Below are 22,892 nucleotides of genomic sequence, written 5' to 3' on the forward strand. Positions count from 1 at the left end.
GGCCCACAAGATCCAGTAGTAGCAGCAGCTACTAGGTGCAATCAGCCTGATCAGTGGCTTTCACGCCTTTCTGTCTGTCTCCGGAGTGCAGCTCCGACGATGGCGGGGGGAAGGAGGGGGGCCGTTTTCGGGGGAGGGTGGAGGAGGCGGAGCCATGCAAATTGGAGAGCAGCTGGTTCCTGGTCGCTGCTGCTGTTTTTTCTCATAAAGCAGAATGTTTTCTGTTATCCCTGGGCAGTAGTGGTGTTTTTTGTGTGGCCTAGCAGCCTGCCATGTATTGTTGTTGGTTGTTGCTGCAGCTTTTGAATTTCCAATGGTGTGATTTGTGGTCAGCATTGGAGTGCTGCTCTGTCTCCCCGAGGCAGAGGGAGTGCTCTGAGCGTGCGGCGTCCCAGACAAGAGCGTTGCGTTATCGCTTCTCGGCCTTTTGGCTAAGATCAAGTGTAGTATCTGCCCTGCATTGCACATGGGGGTAGTAGGGGCGTCCTGGTTTTCGGTGGTTTTCCGGGTTGACCTGAAATCCCCTAGCAGGGTGGAGAACAGCTTGGTCTTGGTCAGGGGTCGAGGGGGGGCCTGGGTATCAGGCTTGAGGGGGTTGTGAAACCTCTTCTTGCTTGTATCTGGCCTCCCAGAGCATTCGGCAGCGGTCGCCTGTGTGGGTACGCTGGCCTGGCATTTTTTGCACTTTCCACCAAGAACGATTATTATTGGAAATTATTGGAAAGATTATTATGGGTTGATTAAATTGGCTTTTGAAATTTGGCGCGGATATTGGATTGATTTGGATTTTTGATTTGGGCGAGTTAGCTATTGTAAATTTGTGGATATGTATATATGTACATTTGGTGATAGGTGATAGGGTAGGATAGAAAAAAAAAAAAATCTGTTCTTATCAGTTTAATATCTGATACGCGCCCTATCTGGGTGCCATATATTAAATGGATTTTTGAAACAGGGAGATGGAAGAAGAGCTTGCTCTGTCCACTCCACGCATTGACCTGGTATTGCAGTACCTCCAGGACCGGTGCACCCCTCTCTTTTGCTGTGTGACAAAAACAGAATCATCCCAAACTAAGCAAAAGCCGACAAGCCGAAATGAGCTGCTGCTGCTGCTGCAGCAGCATTTTGGCCAAAAGCCTCAGCCGCAAGCATCTGTCCTGCCTGCTTTCTTTTTTGCCATCCTGTGCGCGCAGCTTTCTTTTGGACTCTTGTTAACCCCTTGTCTGCTGTCCCTAAGAAGCCTAGGAAACGGCTGTAACCTGGCGAGGCGACGTGTTTGGTATGCTTTTTTGTTCATTCTTCATTTGATGAGCATTTCTTCCCAAATCTCTGTATTGCTGTGTAAATTCATTTATTTATTTATTTGTTTATTTATTTATTTATGTGTTTCCTCATTTTGTATGTATTTTGATGTGTCCATTGCTTGATTTATTGATGTGTTTAATAACTATTTTCTTTCTTTCTTTCTATCTATCTATCTATCACTCCTTCTTGGCAGACAATAAAAGTCTTTCAAGCTGTCAATGTTGTCCGTGTGCTGCTTTCTCCACCTGGTGCCTGGACAGGGAAGTTTAAAAAAAAAAGTTGAGCCTGCTAGCTAGCTAGCTATCGAGCTAGACAGGATTGGAGTGCTGCTCTGTCTCCCCGAGGCAGAGGGAGTGCTCTGAGCGTGCGGCGTCCCAGACAAGAGCGTTGCGTTATCGCTTCTCGGCCTTTTGGCACAATCAAATATTGTTTGTGTTTTAGAGGCAGTTGTGACAAACCTACCTACTTGGCCTTGCAGCATCGACACTTCGGTGTCTTAAGCTGCTTGCTGCTTTTGGGGGGGTGGCTTTCTGATAAACAACGGGTTGCGATCACCCCTTTTTTTGCTATGATGGCAGGAGATCTTTCGAAAGGAGGAGATCATGGAGAAATCGGAGATGGAGGAGTGGAAAAACCTGAGGAAGATACTGGAGAAGGAAGAAGGTATTTTGAAGTTGACGCTGGAGGATGTAGTAAAGATGATGTCCCTAGAGATGAGGGAAGTGATCATCAACACTCATCTTCCTCAAGAAGGATGGATACTCTGCGCATTGAGGTGGAGGAAGAATTTCAAGGTCAGAAAACTGGCAAGTTTTTACAGAAAGTACTGTTAAATGAAACTCTTGGTTTGGATTATAAACTGTTTATGTGTTTTCAAGATTTCCAACGTAGGGGTTTTTACTATCTTACCCTTATTTCTGAACATTGGGCTCTTCAGACTTTGGAAATGTGTAAACAAATTAAAGACTCTGAAATTATGAAAGGGATTAAAGTTGTTCCTTTATTTGGGAATCCTGAAAAATTAATTACTCTTCAAACATATAATCCTCATGTTCGTTTGGATGCTATTATTCATTTTTTGGAAAGTTTTTGTTCTACTGTTAATTATCAGAGCAAGGTCTTAAATCAATTTGGAGTTTGGACAGGTAAAAGAACTTTTAAGGTTATTTTTCAGAGGGATGAACAAAGTTTTGGTGGTTTTTCGCGACCCCCTCCTATCTTCACTATTGGTTCAGATAGAGGTTTTTTGTTCTATTCCCAAATGCCACCTTTTTGTAGAAAGTGTATGATATATGGACATGACACTTTGTCTTGCGGAGCTGAGCCTTGTTGTAGGTTCTGTAAACAGAGAGATCATGCTGCTAAGGATTGTAAAAATAAAACATGTCATTTTTGTGGAAAATTGGACCATGAGTTCAGGAACTGTCCAGCAAAAGCTTCTCATAGACGTTGGGAGTCTGCTGTACATAAAGAGGTTCTTAAAGAGAAAGTGACTTTGGAGGCTGTTAAAGAGTTACCTCGTGTGACTTCTGCCTCTTATAAGTCAGATGCTGAGACTATTGAAAATTCTTGAGAAATTTGGTTTTAGGAGGAATCCGGATGCCACAAGTGATGTTGGTGCATGGAGGGTGGCTAAGCCTTATGTAAGTGGGGTTATGCCCCAGCAGGGATCAGCTTTGAGGCAGGTCCTTTCTGTTGCTTCTTCTTCCTCTAAGTTGGGGAGGCCTGATTTGAATGTTGTTCTCTCTAAAAAACAAAAAATCTGTAGGGGTCCAGAGGAAAATATTCAGAGGCTTTTAGTTCAACGTGAAAAAGTGAATGTTAAAAAGAAAGATAAATTGGATAAAAGAATTTCAAAAATGAAAAGGAAACAGATGAGAAAATCACAAAAGGAAGAAGGAGGGTTGTCTGATTCATCTGAGATTTCTTTGATGGATTTTGAATCTTTACCTACTTCGGGAGATCATGGGGAGGTTTCTGTTGAGCATGAGACGTGTCAGTCATCTATGCAAATACCAGAGTCTCTTAATAGTTTTGCAGTATTGTCCCATATTAGTGAATCTGAAAGTTCTTTACAACCTATGCTGGAGTCAATACAAGAAGATTTTGTACAAGAGTCTTCTTTGTTGTCTATAACAGGAGACACAGGTCTGATTTTGTCTCCTATTAGTAGTTCTGATTCCGAGGTCAAGATCTCTGAGGCTTTTTCACCTGCCTCAGGGGTGCTTGTAATTGAGGAAATGGGCAGTCCCATGCTTAGTGAAAGTTCTGAAAGCAGGGATCAAGAGTTGGTAACTAAAAGGTAATCGTTAAACTCATGCCCTTATATGGTGAAAGTCCTCTCTTTAAATGTACGGAGCTTACGCAGTTTAGTTAAGCGTACTGCTCTGTGCGATTTTTTGTCCTTACAAGCAAATTATATTTATATGTTACAAGAATGTGGTATTGATAGGGGATGTAATATAAAAGATTTAGAGAAAAGTTGGCCACATGGCCCCTCCATTTGGTCAGGGGGGAATGATAATAAAAATGTAGGAGTTGGGATTTTATTTAGAAGTAATAATTTTTCTGTTGATAGATTTGAGGAGATTGTTCCAGGAAGATTATTAATTGTCTATGTTTCCTATTTGAATTTTAAATTTAGATGTCTTAATATTTATGCTCCCACTGAGAAGAAGGAAAGAGTAGATTTTTTTAATATTTTAAGTCTTTTTTTAGTAGGTTCTGATCCTTTTATTTTAGGTGGAGATTTTAATTGCGTTATGCCAGATGAGAAGAGAGAAGGGGGAGCCAGTTCTGGGCATTTAGATGGCTCTGCCAGCATTCTGAAGGGGATAATTGAGGATTTTAATTTACAGGATGCCTGGAAGCTTAAGGGTAAAGGGGAAGGTTTTACTTGGGGTAGCGTTTTATTTAAATCTCGTATTGATTTTATCTTTTTTTCTAAGGATTTTAAGATAAATTTTTGTGTTTTAAAAAGTAATATTTTGTCTGATCATAAGGTTTTGGAAGTTACATTTGGGATGCCTACTAAATCTAAGTCAAAGTCTACATACTGGAAGTTAAATACTTCCCTTTTAGAAGATGAAACAGTGAGAGAAGATTTTGTACAAAAATATAAGAACTGGAGTTTTTGTAAGGGTAAAGAAGATATCTTTATTTGGTGGGATAGAACTAAAGTCCGTATAAAAGATTATTTTAGTAATGTTGCGAAAAAGAAAGCTAAAGAGCAAAGGGATTTTTATGATAAGCTACAATTCCAACTTCAAGCACTTTATAGAGCACAGTTTTATGGTTGTGCTGTAGAGAACGATATTCTAAAGTTAAAGGAAGATTTGAAAAAAGTCCTAGAGAAAGGGGTAAACAAATCATTTTTAATTCTAGGGTACAGACTTTAGAATCTGACGAGAAATGCTCTAGGTTCTTTTTTAAGAAGATTGTTCAGAAAAAAAGTTTTATTGATGTTTTAGAGGGGGAGTCTGAGATTGAGGGTATTAAAAAAGTTGTTACAGATTTTTATTCCCTTTTATATTCCCCTAAGCCGATTGATGCTTCTTTAGAACAGTTTTTTTTAAGTCAGTTACAGTCTTCTTTTAACTTGTGTGATCAGGAGTTTTTATCTGGGGATTTTAATATGGCAGAAATCTTAGATACTATTAAGAGTTTTAAATCGGGTAAAACACCTGGGGATGATGGGCTGCCTATGGAGTTTTATACCACTTTCTGGGAGGTTTTACAGAATGATCTTAACTTATTATTTACTAAATGTGCTGAGATGAATATTTTACCTGCTTCCTGGAAAAGAGGGGTGGTGGTTTTATTATTTAAAAAGGGAGATAAGGATAAAATTACATACTGGCGCCCTATAACTCTGTTGAACTGTGATTATAAAATTTTTACAAAACTTATTGCAACTCGTTTAAAGACTGTGATCTCTAAGGTGATTGAGCCAGACCAGGTTTGTGCAGTGCCCGGCAGAAGCATTACCCAGTTGTTGTCTGCTGTCAGGGACATTATATTTTATTGTAAGGATAGAAACCAAGATCTTGCTCTTTTTAATATTGATTATGAGAAGGCTTTTGACAGATTATCACACGCCTTTTTATTTAAGGTCCTAGATAAAATGGGAGTTCCATTTAAAATGCAAAATTGGATTAAAAGTATTTATTCTGATAGTTTTAGCTCAGTTTCAGTTAATGGTTTTTTAACTAAAGAAATTGTTATTAATTCGGGAGTAAAACAGGGGTGTCCTTTATCCCCTATATTATTTATTTGTTGCATGGAGCCATTTCTGTGTTGTCTTCGTTCAGACAAGATGGTACGAGGTGTTGTAGTACCTGGTGGTAAGAGCTTGCAGGCTAAAGTAGTGGCATATATGGACGATGTAACTGTTTTTTGTATAGATCCTGTGGCCCTTAAGAGAACAATACGTATAACTGAATGGTTTTGTAGCGCCTCTGGTTTTAAAATAAATATGGGGAAATCGGAATGTATGCTATATGGGAAGTGGGACAGTTTATTAGATATTAATGTTTTTATCCAAAGAGAAAGACTTAAGATTTTAGGTGTTTATTTTACCTCTGATATGAAAAGTGATTTTATTTGGGAGTTGATTTTACAGAAGATTAGGAAAAAAATGTTGTTATGGGGTTTTAGAAAGTTGACCCTTGAAGGTAAAATTTTAATTATAAAACAGGTAATTTTGCCTATTGTTTTATATACGGCTAAGATTTTCTTTCCTCCTGTCATTTGGTTGAAAAGAATAATTAAAGAATGTTTTAGGTTTTTATGGGGGGCAAAGATGGAAAGACTAAAACGTAGTGAAATGCAAAAATTACATGTGAATGGTGGTAAAGGTTTTACGGATATTGCTATGTTTTTAAGTTTCATTAATTTTGCCTTTGTTTTTAAAATGTTCTTGCGTCCTGATAATTGTTTAGCTTCATATTCTATTAAGTATTCTATGGGTTGTATTTTTAGGAGATATGGGTGGGTATCTTTAGTTTTATCAAGACCTTATGCTTTTTTTCCCCCTAAACATTATATTTATTTAGAAAAGATTATTCGGGTATATAATTTAAAGTCTTTTAATATTGATGTTTTACAGGACCATAGAAAAATGTTAGCTGTTTTTAAGTCTAATGAAATTATTTCCCCTGTTTTAAATTTTAATGCTGATATTTCTGGTAAAATCTGGGCTCTTGTTTCTCACCCTTTATTAAGTAATGTACAGAAGGATCTCGCGTGGAGTATTGTTACTGAGTCTTTACCTACGCGTGATTTTCAGCATAGACGAGGGTTGGTAGCAAGGGCCAAGTGTCCGAGAGCTACTTGTACAAGCTCAGAATCAGTTTTACATGTTTTTTGGAATTGTATTTTTGCACGAGAAATTTGGCTACATGTTGGTCCTTTATTGAAATGGATAGGGGGTATTAATACTTTAGATCATGAATTAATTTTATTTGGGAAATATTTTATTTGGGAGGGAACATAATTTATTATAATTTATTACACATCTGGTTACTCATAAATTGTTTTAAAGAAGCTATATGGTGGGCAAGAAATCTTTTTCTTTTTAAAACTGATACTGTTTCCATTAAAGATTGTATAAAGTATGCACTTAGTTTAGTCCATGTATATTTTTTGAGAGATAAGAAAATTTTAGGAGGAACAATTGCTAAGCGAAAGTGGCAATTTTATATATGGAATAGGGTTTTGTTTGCTTAAATAATTTTTTTCTCTATTATGATGTAACTTGAGTTTTTTCCTTGAATGTGTGAAAAATGAACGAACATGTTTAAGGTTTTTTTAACTCATGGCTGAATAGAGAAACAAAAAAAATAAAATAAAAAAAAATCAAAAAAAAAAAATCTGTTCTTATCAGTTTAATATCTGATACGCGCCCTATCTGGGTGCCATATATTAAATGGATTTTTGAAACAGGGAGATGGAAGAAGAGCTTGCTCTGTCCACTCCACGCATTGACCTGGTATTGCAGTACCTCCAGGACCGGTGCACCCCTCTCTTTTGCTGTGTGACAAAAACAGAATCAACCCAAACTAAGCAAAAGCCTACAAGCCGAAATGAGCTGCTCCTGCTGCTGCTGCAGCATTTTGGACGAAAGCCTCAGCGACAAGCATCTGTCCTGCCTGCTTTCTTTTTTGCCATCCTGTGCGTGCAGCTTTCTTTTGGACTCTTGTTAACCCCTTGTCTGCTGTCCCTAAGAAGCCTAGGAAATGGCTGTAACCTGGCGAGGCGACGTGTTTGGTATGCTTTTTTGTTCATTCTTCATTTGATGAGCATTTCTTCCCAAATCTCTGTATTGCTGTGTAAATTCATTTATTTATTTATTTGTTTGTTTATTTATTTATGTGTTTCCTCATTTTGTATGTATTTTGATGTGTCCATTGCTTGATTTATTGATGTGTTTAATAACTATTTTCTTTCTTTCTTTCTATCTATCTATCTATCTATCTATCTATCTATCTATCACTCCTTCTTGGCAGACAATAAAAGTCTTTCGAGCTGTCAATGTTGTCTGTGTGCTGCTTTCTCCACCTGGTGCCTGGACAGGGAAGTTGAAAAAAAAAAGTTGAGCCTGCTAGCTAGCTAGCTAGCTAGCTATCAAGCTAGACAGGCAGGCAGCTAGGCCCACAAGATCCAGTAGTAGCAGCAGCTACTAGGTGCAATCAGCCTGATCAGCCAGCCCGGTGGCTTTCACGCCTTTCTGTCTGTCTCCGGAGTGCAGCTCCGATGATGGCGGGGGGAAGGAGGGGGGCCGTTTTGGGGGGAGGGTGGAGGAGGCGGAGCCATGCAAATTGGAGAGCAGCTCTCTGTCCAGTAGTCAGGAGACAGCAGCAGGTTCCTGGTCGCCGCTGCTGTTTTTTCTCATAAAGCAGAATGTTTTCTGTTATCCCTGGCCAGTAGTGGTGTTTTTTGTGTGGCCTAGCAGCCTGCCATGTATTGTTGTTGGTTGTTGCTGCAGCTTTTGAATTTCCAATGGTGTGATTTGTGGTCAGCATTGGAGTGCTGCTCTGTCTCCCCGAGGCAGAGGGAGTGCTCTGAGCGTGCGGCGTCCCAGACAAGAGCGTTGCGTTATCGCTTCTCGGCCTTTTGGCTCAGATCAAGTGTCTGAGTCAGAATGAGTGGCGGAACCTGACCCCTCGGCCTGGTGGTGTTTCCTTCGGGTGCACCACCTGCTGCTATTGGGGGGTTAGCTATCCAAAGCGTCCGGGTTGCGATCGTGTTGCTATCATGGCAGCGATTACTGGAGGAAGTATTGTGGAGAGTGTCGTCGGAGGTGTCGGAGGTATCGGAGGTGTCGGAGGTGCTGGAAGTGTCGGAGGTGCTGGAAGTGTCGGAGGTGTCGGAGGTACTGGACATGTCGAAGGTGTTGGAGGTGCTGGAGGTGCTGGACGTGTCGAAGGTGTCGGAGGTGCTGGACGTGTCAAAGGTGTCGGAGTCGGTGTGGAGACTGGAGGTTGTTTGGATGGTAAGGAGGTACCGGGAGGTCGTAGGCAGGGTTCCTCTGTTGGAACCTACCCATATGACAAATTACGTGTCCAGGTGGCTCCTGACCATCAGGTTTTGAAAAATGGTGTTTTTATACAGAAGAATATTATGGTGGCTCTGTTTGGTTTTTCACTGGATCAATTCATGTGTTTCCAGGATTTTTACAGGAAAGGATATTTTGATCTAACAATGATCTCTAATCAATTGGCTAATGTTGTGTTGGAGAAGTGTCGTATTTATAGGGCACATGAAGATCTGAAGGGGGTTAAATTTTCCCCGATGTTTGGTGGCGGTGAAAAATTACTCATTGTTCATATGTACAATCCTCATACGAGAGAAGAGGAGATTACCCGCTACCTTATGAGGTTTTGTGCTAGGATTAAACCTGAAGGGAAGGTCTTTAATTCCTGTGGTGTCTGGTCTGGGAAGTGGAAATTCCGTGTGTCTTTCCGGCCAGATGAGGAGGAATTTGGGGGTTTTCTTAGACCTCCTCCTTTGTTCTCTATCGGGAGTAACAGAGGTTTTTTGGTATTTAACCAGATGCCCCCGTTTTGCCGCACATGTCTAAGATATGGTCATGATTCATCTGAATGTGTAGAGGATCAAGCATGTCGGTTTTGTAAAAAGCCGGGACATTTAAGCAAGGATTGCAGGATCCGTGTATGTGATCTTTGCGGCGAGTCTGACCATCTCAGCCGATTTTGTCCCGAGAGACGTAGGTGGGAGACAAGGAAGCAGCCCTTTGTGGTGCACTTGGGTACTCCTTCTGAAAAGGGGGAGTCTCAGGTGCATCCTGTGGCGGATTTGTCTATCCCCTTGTCCCCTATGGAGGAAGGGGGTGAAGATTTAATTACTGATGATCAAGACCCTATGGATATTGGTGAGGCTGGTTCCTCTGGCTCAATACAGGGGTCTTTTGTTCCACCTACCTCTTTACAGCAAAAGAAGACTGGAGTTTTTAAATTGGGATCTAAGGCTGAGAAGCTTGCTTCTGTGAAGCTGAAATCTTTGGTTCCTGTAGTGGATGTTATGGCTGAGGGGGGGTGAAAACCCCTCTAAGAAGCAGAAATTTCAGTCTGAGGAGGAATCATCCTCTTCTTTGAGCCACTTGGAGCACGTTAATAGATTTGTTGCTCTGGAACAAGAACCAGTCTCCCCCCGTGAAGATCTGCGGAACATTGACTTCAGTGTTTTGACCGGGACGGATAATATTTCTGATGCTAGCAGCGATGTTGCTAGCGTTATCAGGATTGACGACACGTCAATGCCTGTTGGAGAGGTTGTGGCAAGTCCTGCGCCCAGTGACGTTTCTGAGGGCCAGGATGGTCTCCTGCTTAGGAGGTTTTCTAAGTAGGATACTGTGCTACTCCTCTCCAGATGCTTAAGTTAGCATCATTAAATACACGGGGCTTTAAAAGCCCTCCTCGGAGGGCGGCCCTGTGTGATTTTTTGGTTAATACCAATAATGACATTATTTATTTACAGGAATGTTGTATTGATAAAAATGATAAAGTGGAAGTTTTAGAAAAATATTGGGATAGGGGCCCATCCGTATGCTCTGGGAGTAATGAAAACAAATCTGTAGGGGTGGGCATCCTTTTTAATAGCCATGATTTTATTGTTAATAGTTTTATGGAAATTGTCCCGGGTAGGCTTTTAGTTGTCCACGTTAGTTATTTTAATTTTAGTTTTAGATGTTTTAATATCTATTCCCCGGTTATTAAAAAGGAGAGGTTAGAGTTTTTTAAGATTTTAGCTTTGTTTTTAGCAGGTTCAGAACCTTTGATTTTAGGTGGGGATTTTAACTGTGTTTTACCAGGTGAGAAGAGGGAGAGTGTGAGTGTGAGTGAGCGTTTGGATGGATCTGCTAGTGTGTTGAAAGGTATGATTGAGGATTTTAGGTTAAATGATGTATGGATGAGGTTAAATGGTGCGGATCCTGGTTTTACGTGGGCTAATAGAGCGGTTAAATCCCGTATTGATTTTATGTTTTTATCAAAGGTTTTTAGTTTGCGGTCTTGTGTTTTAAGTGAGAATGTGTTTTCTGACCACAAGCTTTTAGAGTGTGAATGTGATCTACCTGCTGAGCAGAATTTTAAATCCTCTTATTGGAAATTGAATACCTCTCTTTTAGATGATGATTTTATTAGACAGAGTTTTATCGCTAGTTATAAGAAGTGGAGTTTTAGTTGGGGGGATGAGGACATTATTTTATGGTGGGATAAGGTTAAAGTTTTAATTCGGGACTTTTTTATTAAAATGGGTAAGAGAGTGGCTAGAGAGAAAAGGGAATTTTATGCTAAACTTAATTTTAGACTTCAAGCACTTTATAAGGCACGTTCTTATGGTTTTAATGTAGATGACGATATTTTAAAATTAAAAGAAGAAATTAGGAGAAATTTAGAAGAAAAGGGGAAACAAATAATTTTTAATTCTAAAGTACAAGTTTTAGAGGAGGATGAGAAGTGTTCTAGGTTCTTTTTTAAAAAAATAGTTAGTAAAAAGAGTTTTATGGGGAGTATAGAGGGGAAATCTGATATTAATGGTATGAAGCAAGAGGTTTTTAATTTTTATTCGGATTTATATTCTCCCAAATTTTTAGATCCCTCCCTAAAAGAACATTTTTTATCACAATTGGATTCTTCTTTTAATTTTAATGATCAATCTTTTTTAGCTCAGGATTTTAGTTGTGCAGAAATTTTAGGGGTTATTAAAAGTTTTAGTAATGGTAAGACCCCAGGAAATGATGGGTTACCAATTGAATTTTATAGGGTTTTTTGGGATGTTTTAAAGGATGATTTTATGATTTTATTTAAAAAGTGTAGTGATTTTAATATTTTACCTTTATCTTGGACCCAGGGAGTTGTTGTTTTAATTTATAAAAAAGGTGACAAAGATAGTATTAAGAACTGGCGTCCCATTACACTTTTAAATACAGATTATAAAATTTTTACTAAACTTTTAGCATCCCGTTTGAAATCTGTCATTTCCAAAGTTGTAGCTCCCTGTCAAGCCTGTGCGGTGCTTGGGAGGAGTATAACGGAAATTTTAAGCACGATTAGAGATTCGATATTTTATTGTTTAGATAGGGACCAGAGCTTGGCTCTTTTTAGTGTAGACTTTGAGAAAGCCTTCGATCGTGTGTCACATGAGTTTTTATTTACGGTTTTAGAGAGGATGGGTGTGCCTGTACGGATGCTGAATCAGATTAAGAGTGTGTATGATGGTTGTGTGAGTAGAGTGTCTGTTAATGGGTTTTTAACTGATGGTGTTTTTATCAAGTCTGGGGTTAAGCAGGGCTGCCCCTTATCACCTATTTTATTTATTTGTTGTGTTGAGCCACTATTATGTGCATTAAGAAAAGACAAGGTGATTCGTGGTGTGCCTGTTCCTGGAGGGGGAGGAACGCAAGCTAAAACCGTGGCATACATGGATGACATCACCATTCTGTGCACTGACATAGTCTCTTTAAATAGAGCGGTAAGGACTGTGGAGTGGTTCTGTTGTGCGTCTGGGTGTAAGATGAATGCGGATAAATCTGAGTGTATGTTGTATGGCCGGTGGAGCAGTTTGCTTGATGTGACTGTGCCGCTTGTGAGAGATAAGATTAAGATTTTAGGCATCTATTTTACGGGTAACATGAAGTATGATTTTATGTGGGAAACCGTTTTAGCAAAAGTTAAGAAAAAAATTCAGTTGTGGGCTTTTAGAAAGTTGACTCTAGAGGGTAAAATTTTAATAGTGAGACAGGTGATTTTACCCATTGTTTTATATGTATCCATGGTTTTATTTTCCCCGGTTTTATTTTTAAAAAGAATTATCCGTGAATGTTTTATTTTTTATTGGGGGGCTAAAATGGAGCGTTTTAAAAGAACTGAATTACAGAAATTGTCTTTTAATGGTGGGAAGAACGCTCTGGACATGGATAAGTTTTTAAGTTTTTATCCTATAATATAAAGATGGCTCTTTGCAGTGAGGATTGCATTGCTAGTTTGTTTATAAAATACACCACTGGATTTATTTTTCACAAATACAAATGGGTTCAATTGGCTTTCAATAGACCCAAACATTATGTGGTTTTAGAGAGAATCATTCGAGTTTTTAAGTTGCAGAATTTTACTACAGAGACTTTGATTGACCATAAGAAAATTTTTGGGGTATTTTTCACTGGCGAAGTTATAAGTCCTGTTATAAATTTTTCTGCAATTGTCTCTCGACAAGTCTGGAAGAATGTGGCGCATAAATTTCTATCTAACTTCCAGAAGGATTTGGCCTGGGGGATTGTCACAGACTCTCTCCCTACCAGGGAATTCCAGCATAGACGGGGCCTGGTTGCCAGTGCCAAGTGCCCTCGAGCAGGGTGTGAGAGTTGTGAGATGCCACTTCACATCTTTTGGAACTGCAGATTTGCACAAGAGGTCTGGAGACAAATTAGTCCCCTTCTAAAGTGGGTAGGCGGTCTGAGGATTCTCAACCATGAGGCTGTTTTATATGGCAAGATGCTTTGCATAGCGGAAGAAAAGTTTTTATATGTCTGGCTTATTATCAATTGTTTTAAAGAAGCCAACTGGCTGGCCAGAAATATTTTACTTTTTAATCATGAACTTTTATCTGTAAAGAACTGTGTACAATATGCTCTTAGTTTAATCCATATTTATTATTTACGTGAAAGGAAAAGCATCGGAGATAAAGACGCTAAAGCACATTTTGTTTTTCTGTTCTGGAGCCGGATCTCCTTTTAATTATTTTTTATGCTTTTCTAGGGACAGTTGTAGGGACAGCTGTAGGGAAAGCTGTAGGGTCAGTTAGTTGGGTTGGTGAAGAGAGGGACAGAGCTGAGGGTGAGCTTATAGGGTTATTCTAAGGGACAGTTCTTTTATGCCAGTTTTATGCCAGTTGTTTTATGCCAGTTATTTTATGTCATTTTATGTCTGTTTGTTTAAGCCAGTTTTTACTGATTTTTCTGGCTTTTTCACAGATGATGTGATTGAGTCCCTCATTGGTTTTATGTGCGTATTTTCCTTCGGGGGAATTAAAACTGGAGGTTAACTCTTGACTGAATTTAAAAAAAAAAAAAAAAAAAAAAAAAAATCTGTTCTTATCAGTTTAATATCTGATACGCGCCCTATCTGGGTGCCATATATTAAATGGATTTTTGAAACAAGGAGATGGAAGAAGAGCTTGTTCTGTCCACTCCACGCATTGACCTGGTATGGCAGTACCTCCAGGACCGGTGCACCCCTCTCTTTTGCTGTGTGACAAAAACAGAATCAACCCAAACTAAGCAAAAGCCGACAAGCCGAAATAAGCTGCTGCTGCTGCAGCAGCATTTTGGACAAAAGCCTCAGCCGCAAGCATCTGTCCTGCCTGCTTTCTTTTTTGCCATCCTGTGCGCGCAGCTTTCTTTTGGACTCTTGTTAACCCCTTGTCTGCTGTCCCTAAGAAGCCTAGGAAACGGCTGTAACCTGGCGAGGCAACGTGTTTGGTATGCTTTTTTGTTCATTCTTCATTTGATGAGCATTTCTTCCCAAATCTCTGTATTGCTGTGTAAATTCATTTATTTATTTATTTATTTATTTGTTTATTTATTTATTTATGTGTTTCCTCATTTTGTATGTATTTTGATGTGTCCATTGCTTGATTTATTGATGTGTTTAATAACTATTTTCTTTCTTTCTTTCTATCTATCTATCACTCCTTCTTGGCAGACAATAAAAGTCTTTCGAGCTGTCAATGTTGTCTGTGTGCTGCTTTCTCCACCTGGTGCCTGGACAGGGAAGTTGAAAAAAAAAAGTTGAGCCTGCTAGCTAGCTAGCTAGCTAGTGAGCTAGACAGGCAGGCAGCTAGGCCCACAAGATCCAGTAGTAGCAGCAGCTACTAGGTGCAATCAGCCTGATCAGCCAGCCCGGTGGCTTTCACGCCTTTCTGTCTGTCTCCGGAGTGCAGCTCCGACGATGGCGGGGGGAAGGAGGGGGGGCCGTTTTCGGGGGAGGGTGGAGGAGGCGGAGCCATGCAAATTGGAGAGCAGCTCTCTGTCCAGTAGTCAGGAGACAGCAGCAGGTTCCTGGTCGCTGCTGCTGTTTTTTCTCATAAAGCAGAATGTTTTCTGTTATCCCTGGCCAGTAGTGGTGTTTTTTGTGTGGCCTAGCAGCCTGCCATGTATTGTTGTTGGTTGTTGCTGCAGCTTTTGAATTTCCAATGGTGTGATTTGTGGTCAGCATTGGAGTGCTGATCTGTCTCCCCGAGGCAGAGGGAGTGCTCTGAGCGTACGGCGTCCCAGACAAGAGCATTGCATTATCGCTTCTCGGCCTTTTGGCGAGATCAAGTATCTAGTCAATTGGTCTACTCACAAGACCCGGCCCTCGGCCTGGTGCACTTCCCCTAGTGGGTTGGGTACCTTCTGCTATTGGGGGTTTCGGCATTCCTTGTGGAGTTTCTTTTGATCTGGAGGCGTTTTACATTTGCTGTGAGATGCGATGGCGGAGAATACTGCTCCTAATTTCAAGCAGACAGTTCGGCTGTTCTTAAACGAGCAACAGAAGCAGATTGGAGAGCTGTTATTTGTCCAGACTGTGGTGATGGAGAAAATTCTGGGAATGCCGAGAGAAAGTTTCTTTTGTGTTCAGCCCTACATGAAAGGAGCTTATGATGTGTCGTTTACCACAGAGGCTTTTACATCTATGTGTTATCAATGTGCTATGGATGCTAAGGACCATCCTGACTTGAAAGGTATGTCTTTCCACCGTAGTGTTCCTGTATCTACTAGGACACCAATTATTGTTCACATGTACAATCCTTTTGTGGACGATGCTCAGATTTATGCCTGGTTGAAGCAGTTCTGTTCTAGTGTGAGCTTGGCTGAGCATATGACTAATCCTTTTGGTACCTTCAATGGCCATAGACGTTTTTGGGTGGAGTTTTTTCGTGATGCAAATAGTATCATTATTTCACATCCTCCCCAGGCTTTTAATATTTTTGGTCAACGTGGATATTTATTTTATCCTGAAATGCCACGTTTCTGCAGGAAGTGTTTAAAGTTTGGTCATCGGAAAGAAGAATGTGATGTTGATGTGGGATGTCGCACTTGTGGTGAGAAAGATCATACTTCTGCAAATTGTCCACAAGGTCATGCTTGTAATTTATGTGGTTCACATGATCATTTTGCACGTCAGTGTCCTCAGTATAAAATGGAGAAAAGATCTTATGCTGCTGCTCTTCGTGGTCATGCTATTCTGAATGATGAGTTGAGAGAGGTGCAGATGCTTCAGGATGAAGATGTTCCTAAGGAGTCTGTTGTTCCCGATGTTCCTGTTGAGCCTGTGCCATTTTCTTCTGAAGTTGTGGAATCTTCTCCTGGTGTGTCTATTGTTGCTGAGTCTGAGGTTTCTGATGTACCTGATCCAGTTACGGGTGAGATGGATGTGGATCCTGAATGCAGTATGAAGCGTTCTTTGTCTGAAGATCTCTCAAGTTCCTCTGATTCTGTTGGTGATGCGGAGTCTCTTGGTATTGTGTCAGACTCTTCTTCTTTATGTGAGGAGGCTTTCCTGGGTAAAGAAGCTGTTAAGTCTTTTGTTAAAACGACTGAAATGGTTTCTGGTTCTGATCCTAAAAAACCTTGTAAATTGACTAGAGATTTTGGCCCTATTATAGGTCCTGATGGTAAATCTAGGGATCCTTTTGTTCCAGAATCTGCCTCTGTTTTGTCCACATCCACTAAGAAAAACCCCCCGGTTGGTAGAGGTAGAGGTGGTAAAAAATCTGGGAATCAGTCTCCTTAATGTTTTCTTGGTTTTTTTGTTGTTTATAACCTTTTTTTCCCATGTCTCTTAAATTTGCCTCTATTAATGTTCGTAGCATTTGTTCTGTTCAACGTAGAGCATGTATATTTCATCTTTTGTCTCTTATATGTGCTAAAGTTTTTTGTTTACAGGAATGCTGTTTAACATCTCCTTTTAAAGAAGCCGAATGGTCTCTGGGCAAATCTTTTTGGTCTTTTTCTGTAGATAAGAATGGGGGGATTGGTATATGTTTTGTAGGTGATGGGTTTAAAATTCTTAGGGTAGAGCATATTGTTAGGGGGAGGGCTTTGTTGGTTATTTTTGAATTTGGGGGGGTTGTTGTTAGGGTTATTAATGTGTATGCTCCAGCAAAGAAAGCGGAGCGTGTGCAGGTTTTTGCTACTCTGAGTTTATTTTTGGGTGGGAGGGATTATACTGTTTTGTGTGGGGATTTTAATTGTGTTCTTTCTCCAGGTGATAGAGAAGGGAAGTTTGGGGGTTCTGTAGATAAATCTGGTAAAGATCTTTTTGATTTAATTCGTATTTTTGGTCTGCAGGATGCTTTCAGGATCTCTAATAATCCTGGAAAAGGTTTTACTTTTTTTAGTGACAAAGGTTTTATTAAGTCACGTATTGATTTTTTCTTTCTTTCCAGGAATATTGTTGTTAAGACTTACAATACTCATTCCTTTTCTTTTTCGGATCATGTATGTATTGTATGTGAGTTGGTTTTGGATGTGAAGTATGTTTATGGTAAAGGTGTTTGGAAGTCGAATGTTATTTTGCTTGAAGATGAATGTATTATGAAGAGGTATGTAAGGAAGTATGCTTGGATGAAAAAGAAGAAATGTGATTTTGTCTCTGTTTTGGATTGGTGGGAATGGATGAAGGCTGAAACTAAGTTTTTCTTTATTAAACAAGGTTGTTTGAAAGTAAAGAATGAAAGGTTGAAGTATGATAGTTGGCAGAAAAGATTAGATTATCTAAGGAATTTGAGAGATCTTGGTTTGGATATAAAGGATGAGTTGGATACTGCGAAAGAGGTTTTAAGGAAATGTTTAGATGAGAAAGGGCGTAAGATTGTTATGCAAGCTAGAATGGATGTTTGTGAGAAGGATGAGAAGTGTACGAGTTTCTTTTTTAAGAAAGTATTTTCTGGTAAGGAGGGTATGGTTTCTGTTTTGAATGATTTTGGTGATGAAGTGGTTGGTAGTGATGATGTTTTGGATGTTGTTTGTAAGTTTTATGAGAATCTTTATAGGGAGAAAGTTGTTGATAAAGATTTGTATAATGATTGTTTGGATGGTATTGATTGTATGTTGAATAGGGATGATTGTGCGCTTTTGGAACATGATCTGAGTTTGGATGAGTTGCGGAAGGTTGTGTTTGGTATGAAAAAATTGAAAACTCCAGGAAGTGATGGCTTGCCTGTTGATTATTATTGTAAGGTTTGGGATATGATATGTGAAGATTTTTTGGATGTTTGTGTATATGTTTTTGAGATGAATGAATTATCTGTGTCTATGAGGGAGAGTGTGATTGTGCTATTATATAAAAAAGGGGATAAGCGTGATTTGAAGAATTGGAGACCTATTTCTTTGTTGAATGTTGATTATAAGGTGATTGCTAAAGTTTTGGCTGATAGAATGAGAGTTGTTATTGGTAAGATTGTTGGTGAGGAACAAGTGTGTGCAGTTCCTGGTAGGCAGATTGCTGGAAGTTTGGGTTGTTTGAGAGATGTGGTATGGTTGAGTATGGAATGTAAGCAGCCAGTTGTGATTGCTAAGATTGATTTTGAAAAAGCGTATGATAGGGTTGCTCATTCTTTTATGTTTGGTGTTCTTGAGAAAGTGGGAATTCCTATGAAGTTATTGAATCAGATTAAATGTTTGTATGATGGTGTTGTGAGTAAGGTGCAGGTAAATGGCTTTTTGACTGGAAATGTTTGTATTAGATCGGGTGTGCGTCAAGGTTGTCCTCTGTCCCCTGTTCTTTTTGTTTGTGTTATTGAGCCATTGCTGAGATGTTTGGTGGGTGATAAGTTTATTAGAGGTGTGGTTGTACCTGTGAGTGGGGGGCGTTGTATGAAAGTTTTGGGTTATATGGATGATGTTACTGTGGTTTGTAGAAGTTTGGTTGGTTTAGAGAGACTTAAATTTCATATTAATTGTTTTTGTTTAGCAAGTGGTTTTAGGGTTAATTGGGATAAATGTGCAGTGAAAGGTTTTGGTGAGTGGTTTGATTTGGAATTATGTGGTTTGTCTGTTGAGAGTGGGGCTATTGATGTGTTGGGTGTGCAATATAATAATGATTTGAGAGGGGTTGAAAGCTGGGAGTTGGCATATGTTAAGGTGAAAAGGAAAATAGATTTTTGGCGTTTGCGTAGTCTGAGTTTGGAAGGTAAGGTGCTTGTGATTAAGTCTGTTTTGATTCCTATTTTGTTGTACATTGGATGTGTTTTTCCGGCTCCTTATGGTTGTTTACGGAAGACTGTGAGAACGATTTTTCTGGAGTCGAAAGAAAGTGATGTTTTTGTGTATAAATGGTGGTAAGGGTTTTGACTGATATTGAAAGGTTTTTATTAGTTAAGTTTGTTAGTTTAAGTGTTTGTATTAGTAAGAAAGTTAATATTGCAGGTTGTATGACTAGATATGCTGCAGGTGGTGTTCTAAGGCGTTTGGATTTGTGTGTATGTGATAATTGTAGACCTGAGTGTTTTGTTAGTCCTTGGTTTTATTTGAAGATGGCTTGGTGTGTGCGGAAATATGGTTTGGGAGGTTTATCTAGTGATGTTTGGTGTGTAAGTAAGTCTGTTATGTCTGTATTGTATGAAAGGGAAAGTGTGTATGTGCTTGGTGTTATATCAGAAGTTCAGAGTGTTCAGGTATGGAAGAATGTGAATGCGAAAGGCTTGGTAAATAGGCAGAAGGATGTAGCATGGATGGCTGTACATGGGTGTTTGCCGACGAGAGAATTTCAGCATAAAAGAGGTTTGGTGAGGTCTAATATGTGTCCTAGAGATGGATGTGGTAATTGTGAGAATATTGTGCATGTTTTGTGGAGTTGTGTGTATGCTCGGAATGTTTGGAGGAAGTTTGGGAAAATTATTTTTGGTTTAACTGGTTTGAAAATGTTTACTTTTGATATGGTTCTTTTTGGTTTGTGTGGTTTGGATAAATCACGTTTGCGTGTGTGGTGGTTTCTTGCTTGTTGTGTTAAGGAAGCATTATGGGATATGAGGAATGTTTTTGTTTTCAGGAAGGAGAAGATTAATGAAGATGCTTGTTTTCGCTTGATTTGTAGTAAATTGTATTTGTATTTTTCTCTTGATAGGAGAAAGTTGGGATTTGAGGACTCTGAAGGTATTTGGAAGACCAAAAAATGGAAAGATTGGTGTTCTTGATTTATTTTATAGGGAGTTGTTTTTGTTTTTTTGCATAGTTAGGTTTTTTTATTTTTGGGATGGGGATTTATGTTTATTTTTTGTTTCTGATTTTGTCAATGTATTGCTAATAACTTTTATTTTATTTTTGTAAATATGTTATTTTTCTAATAAAAGAATTAAAAAAAAAAAAATCTGTTCTTATCAGTTTAATATCTGATACGCGCCCTATCTGGGTGCCATATATTAAATGGATTTTTGAAACAGGGAGATGGAAGAAGAGCTTGCTCTGTCCACTCCACGCATTGACCTGGTATTGCAGTACCTCCAGGACCGGTGCACCCCTCTCTTTTGCTGTGTGACAAAAACAGAATCAACCCAAACAAAGCAAAAGCCGACAAGCCGAAATGAGCTGCTGCTGCTGCTACAACAGCATTTTGGACGAAAGCCTCAGCCGCAATCATCTGTCTTGCCTGCTTTCTTTTTTGCCATCCTGCACGCGCAGCTTTCTTTTGGACTCTTGTTAACCCCTTGTCTGCTGTCCCTAAGAAGCCTAGGAAACGGCTGTAACCTGGCGAGGCGACGTGTTTGGTATGCTTTCTTCATTTGATGAGCATTTCTTCCCAAATCTCTGTATTGCTGTGTAAATTCATTTATTTATTTGTTTGTTTATTTATTTATTTATTTATTTATTTATGTGTTTCCTCATTTTGTATGTATTTTGATGTGTCCATTGCTTGATTTATTGATGTGTTTAATAACTATTTTCTTTCTTTCTTTCTATCTATCTATCACTCCTTCTTGGCAGACAATAAAAGTCTTTCGAGCTGTCAATGTTGTCTGTGTGCTGCTTTCTCCACCTGGTGCCTGGACAGGGAAGTTGAAAAAAAAAAGTTGAGCCTGCTAGCTAGCTAGCTAGCTAGCTAGTGAGCTAGACAGGCAGGCAGCTAGGCCCACAAGATCCAGTAGTAGCAGCAGCTACTAGGTGCAATCAGCCTGATCAGCCAGCCCGGTGGCTTTCACGCCTTTCTGTCTGTCTCCGGAGTGCAGCTCCGACGATGGCGGGGGGAAGAAGGGGGGGCGTTTTCGGGGGAGGGTGGAGGAGGCGGAGCCATGCAAATTGGAGAGCAGCTCTCTGTCCAGTAGTCAGGAGACAGCAGCAGGTTCCTGGTCGCCGCTGCTGTTTTTTCTCATAAAGCAGAATGTTTTCTGTTATCCCTGGCCAGTAGTGGTGTTTTTTGTGTGGCCTAGCAGCCTGCCATGTAATGTTGTTGGTTGTTGCTGCAGCTTTTGAATTTCCAATGGTGTGATTTGTGGTCAGCATTGGAGTGCTGATCTGTCTCCCCGAGGCAGAGGGAGTGCTCTGAGCGTGTGGTGTCCCAGACAAGAGCGTTGCGTTATCGCTTCTCGGCCTTTTGGCTCAGATCAAGTGTCTGAGCCATTAGGAGTTGAAGAACCTGTCCCCTCGGCCTGGTGGTGTTTCCTTCGGGTGCACCACCTGCTGCTATTGGGGGGACAGCTATCTGAGACGTCCGGTTGCGATCCCCAGTTGCCATTATGGCAGCATCTGTTGGAGGAGGTGGAAGAGCTTTTGGAGAAGATGGAGAGCGGGAAAGTTTGGAGGAATCGGGAGTTGATCGTGGAGTTGATCGTGGAGATGGAGAAGGAGATCGAGGTGGAGAAGACGAAGATCTGGGAGGCTCTGCTGGTGGCAGTGGTGGAGGGTTTCATTATCGTCCTCTGGGTTTTCGTCCAATGGACACATTGCTTGTCGAAATTGCTGAAGCTTATCAGTTGGAGAAAAATGGAGATTTTATCCAGAAAACTTTGGTAAGCGAATTCTTTGGATTACCTTTCACTGATTTTATGTGTTTTCAGGAGATCCAACGGAGGGGCTACTATGATTTGTCCTTGAGGGCTGAAGGTCTTGCTAATTACGTATTGGACAAGGCTAGGATCAATCATAAACATGACCTTATGACCGGGGTAACTATCTCCCCTTTATTTGGGAACCCTGAGAAGCTGGTGGTTGTACATATGTACAACCCTCATGTTTCTGAATCAGAAGTCATGATGTTTTTGGAGGATTATTGCTCTAGTGTTGTGTCAAAGGGCAAAATTCTAAATAAATTTGGTGTGTGGACAGGGAAACGGAGGTTCCTTGTCATGTTTAAGCATGATGTTGCTGATTTTGGTGGGTTTCGTAGACCCCCTCCTATGTTCTCAATTGGCAACAATAGAGGCTTTCTTTTTTTCAACCAGATGCCACTTTTTTGCCCTAAGTGCCTGGTATATGGCCATGACACGGTTTTTTGCAAGAAAGATCAAGTTTGCCGCTTTTGCAAAAAAACTGGTCATGAGAGCAAGAATTGTACTGAGAGAAAGTGTGATATATGCAGAGAGTCTGGTAATATGTTCTGGTCTTGCCCTAAAAGAAGGGGATAGGAGACAGAGATTGCTCCTGAAAGATCTCCTAAGCAAGCAATGGAGCAAAAGGCTGTTGCTGTAAATCAGGACAAAGTTGTTCCTAAGCAGGTAACTAAGGCAAAGTCTCTTTGCATTGGTCCTGAGAAGAGCACGGACAAATCGTGTCCAGGAGTTTCTGAGCCTATGGCTCCTCAAAGTTCGGATGATGTTCCAACCAATGATTGGAAGTCAAAAGGGAAAAGGAAGCTCATCTCCCCTATGAAGAAGGTTGGTTCCCAAGGAAAAAAGAAATCCTTGAAGGTTATGGGGAAGAAGGCTGTAAATTATTCTGTGGCCATTGCTGAGATGGAGGAGAAGAAGAAACAGCACTCTGTTCTATCATCTACGGTTCTCATTGATTTTGATGAAGGGGTGTCTGGTGGTGTTTTGTCACCAATCATGTCTCCATCTGCTTCGGATTTCAGCATGTTTCATAGTGACAATTT

The 22,892-nt window shown here is 40.1% G+C and overlaps 2 non-coding genes and 3 pseudogenes across 2 annotated transcripts; all 5 read left to right on the forward strand.

Moving 5' to 3' along the window:
• The first annotated feature begins 411 nt into the window (after positions 1-411).
• On the forward strand, positions 412-526 carry LOC128655076 (uncharacterized; annotated as a pseudogene).
• Positions 527-838: 312 nt separating this feature from the next.
• Positions 839-1,035, forward strand: LOC128655008 (U2 spliceosomal RNA). The gene has a single exon (XR_008401615.1). It is a non-coding gene; the product is annotated as a U2 spliceosomal RNA (small nuclear RNA).
• Positions 1,036-7,104: 6,069 nt separating this feature from the next.
• On the forward strand, positions 7,105-7,328 carry LOC128654968 (uncharacterized; annotated as a pseudogene).
• Positions 7,329-13,872: 6,544 nt separating this feature from the next.
• Positions 13,873-14,061, forward strand: LOC128655042 (U2 spliceosomal RNA). Its single transcript, XR_008401632.1, has one exon. It is a non-coding gene; the product is annotated as a U2 spliceosomal RNA (small nuclear RNA).
• Positions 14,062-20,110: 6,049 nt separating this feature from the next.
• On the forward strand, positions 20,111-20,327 carry LOC128654948 (uncharacterized; annotated as a pseudogene).
• The last annotated feature ends 2,565 nt before the right edge of the window (positions 20,328-22,892 follow it).

The sequence above is a fragment of the Bombina bombina genome, chromosome 3 (assembly GCF_027579735.1).
Source record: "Bombina bombina isolate aBomBom1 chromosome 3, aBomBom1.pri, whole genome shotgun sequence".
NCBI classification, from domain to species: domain Eukaryota; kingdom Metazoa; phylum Chordata; class Amphibia; order Anura; family Bombinatoridae; genus Bombina; species Bombina bombina.